The sequence below is a fragment of the Chenopodium album genome, chromosome 8 (genome assembly GCF_948465745.1).
Source record: "Chenopodium album chromosome 8, dcCheAlbu1.1, whole genome shotgun sequence".
NCBI lineage: Eukaryota > Viridiplantae > Streptophyta > Magnoliopsida > Caryophyllales > Amaranthaceae > Chenopodium > Chenopodium album.
In genome coordinates, this window is record NC_137841.1 from 2295862 (window position 1) to 2300368 (window position 4507).

Here is a 4507-nt window from a genome sequence, read left to right on the forward strand (position 1 = left end):
GAATAACCCATTATTCGTAACGGACATTTGGACATTTGAAATGGCCGTTACGGATGGCCATTTGAAAAGTCCGTTACGAATAATGGGTTATTCATAACGGATATTTCAGGTGCCCGTTACGAATAAGGCCTTTTTTGTACTAAAATAAGTCCTTATTCGTAATGGGCACCTAAAACGCCCGTTACGAATAACCCATTATTCGTAACGGACACTTCAAATGCCTGTTACGAATAAGGTTTTATAGTATATAATTAAATACTTATTTGTAACAGGCAACCAAAATGCCCGTTACGATTAAGTGCTTATTTGTAACCGACAACTCTCCTACCCGTTACAAATAGTCATTAAATTAAAAAAAAAATTATTAAATTTCGACAGCATGTATTTATATATAATTAATATATATTAATTAAAACCTATTCCTGTAAATAAACAATTATACCGAACAAACTTTCATAAAAATTAATACGATATAATATAAAAATTTAAGTAGTAAAACATTACAAATAAAACTTGTATAAATTTATCCAACACATACAACAACACTAATAATATTACTTTGTTTTACCTAAGCTAATAGTTATGCATTCAATAAATATTTAGTTCTAAAGTATTGCACCCACTGTTCTCGAACCACATTCAACTCGTCAACATCATACGGGGCTTTCCTTGGACAAAAATCCTATAGAAAAAAATTTAAAAATGAAAAATAAAAAAGAATGAGGTTACAAAATAAAAACAATCTATAATAAAAACAATCATTAGAATAAATGTGATGGTCCAAATTATAGAAATAAAAACTCAAAATATAGAAATAAAACACATAAAATCCATAATTAACTTATACTACCTCTGTTACATATTATTTGCAACGATTTGACATAAAGTAGAGAGGAAAAATGGCACATAGTATGTAACGGAGGTGGTATTTTGGTTTCTATGAATTGAAATCAATGAAATAGGACCATTTACTCACTTGTAAGAGCATATAGAGCCAAAAAGGCTTCAAAATTGCCTAAAAGACTTCTATCTTTCCCATCTCTCATGTAATAGTCCACTTTATAGCAATAAAACACATAACATCCATAATTAACTTATATTTTGGTTTCTATGAATTGAAATCAACGAAATAGGACCATTTACTCACTTTTGGGAACATATAGAGCCAAAAAGGCTTCAAAATTGCCTAAAAGACTTCTATCTTTCCCATCTCTCATGTATTAGTCCAATTTATAGCAATAAAACACATAACATCTATAATTAACTTATATCTTGGTTTCAATGAATTGAAATCAATGAAAAGTGACCATTTACTCACTTTTGGGAGCATATAGAGCCAAAAAGGCTTTAAAATTGCCTAAGGGACTTCTATCTTTCCCATCTTTTATGTATTAGTCCAAATTATAGAAATAAAACACATAACATTAATAATTAACTTATATTTTGGTTTCTATAAATTGAAATCAATGAAAAGTGACCATTTACTTACTTTTGGGAGCGTATAGCGCCAAAAAGGCTTCAAAATTGCCTAAGAGACTTCTATTTTTCCCATCCTTCTTGTATTAGTCCAAATTATAGAAATAACACATAACATTAATAATTAACTTATATTTTGGTTTCTATGAATTGAAATCAATGAAAAGTGACCATTTACTCACTTTTGGGAGCGTATAGAGCCAAAAAGGCTTCAAAATTGCCTAAGGGACTTCTATCTTTCCCACCTTTCAGGTATTGGTCCAAATTAACACAATAAAACACATAACATCCTTATTTAACTTATATTATGGTTTCTATGAATTGAAATCAATGAAATATGACCATTTACTCACTTTTGGGAGCATTTAGAGCCAACAATGCTTTAAAATTTGCAAAAAAAGCTACTAACCTCCTCTATGACACCTTTGCACTCCAAGTGAGAAATAACAATCTCATACATGTATCTCATAATGTAGTAGCCACATTCAACGCCTCCTTGTTGTTGAGCACACTAGCATATATAACAAATAGTTAAAAATTTTGTTTTCAAAATGAACAACGTATAACAATATGGGGTGAGTAGTGTATTTACCTCCATTTGTATGAATTTTAATTCACTCCCTGTGAGATTCGCCGATATACTTTATAAGCCCTACAAAAATTATATATATTCTAAGACTTAGAACAAACTAATCTACAACACCACATACAAAAATGATATAGAACTAGGGCATAAATTCAAGGTTGTGGCTCGTCATCATGATATATAAAGCATAGAACTGATCAACATATAAAGCAATTTGCATAGAACTGATCAGCATATAAAGCATAGAACTGATCAGAACTTCTAATCTGTCCATCCCTATATGAACCACACACAGTGATACCAATGTCACCATAAAGCCATAAACTGCACTATTATAAGAGCTTGTAGTAGCCTTGTACACATACTCCCTCCGTTTTTAAATACTTGCTCCATTTCTCCATGCGCGGAGTTTTAGGAGAAATTGGAGAAAGTAATAAAATATGGAGGTAGTAGGGTAGTTGAGAAAATAAAAAATTGTAAAAAGCAAAAGTAGTGGAAGAATAGGAGGAGATAGAGTATTATGTTGGGTCCACTAAGTGTGAGAAATGAATTAAAAATTGTAAAAGCTTTCCAAAAAATGAAATAGTGCAAGTATTTAAAAACGGCCGGAAAAGAAAAGTGGAGCAAGTATTTAAAAACGGAGGGATTATCTATTAAGAGTTGTGGGCCTTTAAATACAATTTAAGGGTAGATGCAAAGGTAATTTCAGAAGCAATGAAAAAACTAGGGTTGAGTTTTAAGGAGAAAAAGAGGTGAGACAGAAGATAGATGATAACCTAACAGAATTGCCAAGATTTGGATGCCTTGAACTAAGGACTGACACTTGAAATGCGTTGAGTAATATTTTGATTGGTCATAACAATAACTTGCCCAATCAACATAACTTCACAAAAGCAAGACTAAATTATAACTAACTTCAATCTCATATTAACATTATCACCCGCTTCCATGACTATTGTAGGACAGATCTTTTCGAAAATTATTGGTAGCATAAACTGCAACTCTAAGTCACCATCTCGAAATACATCGATATATAACGGCGTGAGTATATCAACATCTTGTTTCTCTAATTTTAGTTGAGGAAGATAAAGGTCACTAAAGTGACTCTCATCCCGATAATAAACATCAAGTGATTAATTTCCTTCGTCGTCATCATAATCGTTAACATAACAATCATCATCATAATAATAATAATCACCGTGTTGGTGTACTTGTTGTTCGTGTTGGTATGCCATTAAATTAATATCTAGTACAAAAATAGGCCTCGCTTCATCGTAGTCATGACGCCTACAAAAATCGAATGAACTCTTGAAATAATCAGTGACTTGTTGAGCGAGTAAATGTTTAGAGGTACAACTCAACCCTTGAATTTTAGAAAAAACTTGTTTGAAATAATCAGTGACTTGTTGTGTTATTATCGAATGTAAGTACTTTGAATTCTAAGTAAATTTGGGACACTCGTTTGATTTAATTACTACCTCCGTTACATATAAGTTGCAACTTTTGCCATAAAGGGTTGTTACACATTAGTTGCAACTTTCATTTTTTTTTTTATTTTTTAGTAAGTTTATTAAATGAAATTACAAAAATACCCTTATTAAATATTTCATAAACACAATTAGTTACCTAAATCAGATTTCATTAAATTTATAATCTAACTTAATTAACATAATAAAGTCCCCAATTAAATCAATAATCAATTCAAAAAATCATTGACATCAATCATCATCTCCACAAAATTATCAGACCACCACTTTAGCATCGCCGCCGCTACCTCAAACCACCTCCTACAACACTGCTTCTCATCACCACATTCAAAGTCGTCGCCTCCTCCCTCGGTGTTCTTTTCTCTCTCTCTCTCTTCTTCTTCTTCTTCTTCTTTTTTACAAAAATAAAATTGCTTACATCTGATGCTTTGAGGGATGATTGGGCTAATTTGGGATGGTTTTGGAGTGCCTCGAGGTGGTTTGGACACCACCTTCTCAACGTCGTCACCGCCGCCGCATCAAACCACCATCAGCAAAGTCGTCGTTGCAAGATCTGATTTCGGTGCATGGGTGGTTTGGGCTTCAGGGGTGGTTTTATAGTTGTTCGGGGGTGCTTGTGGGTGGTTCTTGGGTGGTCGGCCTGAGAAGGGGTTGGTTTTGGGCTGAGAGGTGGTGGTTTTAGGGTTGTTCCGGTGCGTGTGGGTGGTTGCCGGGTAGTTCAGGCTGTGAAGTGGGTGGTTGGTGTTGGGCAATGGTTGTTGTGTGGTTGTTGTTGGTGGTGTTGGTCAATTTATTAGTTACCTTCACTTTCACTCTCCTACCCTTAATTTAGGCTGCTTTAAGGGCCTGTTCTCATACGATGAAATTCAGTTCAGTTCAGCTCGGTTTCTAATTTCCTTCTCTTATAAAATATGTTCAGCTCAGTTCAGTTTAGTTCAGTTGAGTTCAGTCAATGAGA

General features: G+C 33.5%; 1 long non-coding RNA gene across 1 annotated transcript; it reads right to left on the bottom strand.

Annotated features, from left to right (window-relative positions):
* Positions 1–424: 424 nt before the first annotated feature.
* Positions 425–2207, bottom strand: LOC145555618 (uncharacterized). Its single transcript, XR_014091522.1, has 3 exons — positions 2069–2207; positions 1886–1987; positions 425–682 (listed from the first exon to the last, which is right to left on the bottom strand). It is a non-coding gene; the product is annotated as an uncharacterized LOC145555618 (long non-coding RNA).
* Between the last annotated feature and the right edge of the window lie 2300 nt (positions 2208–4507).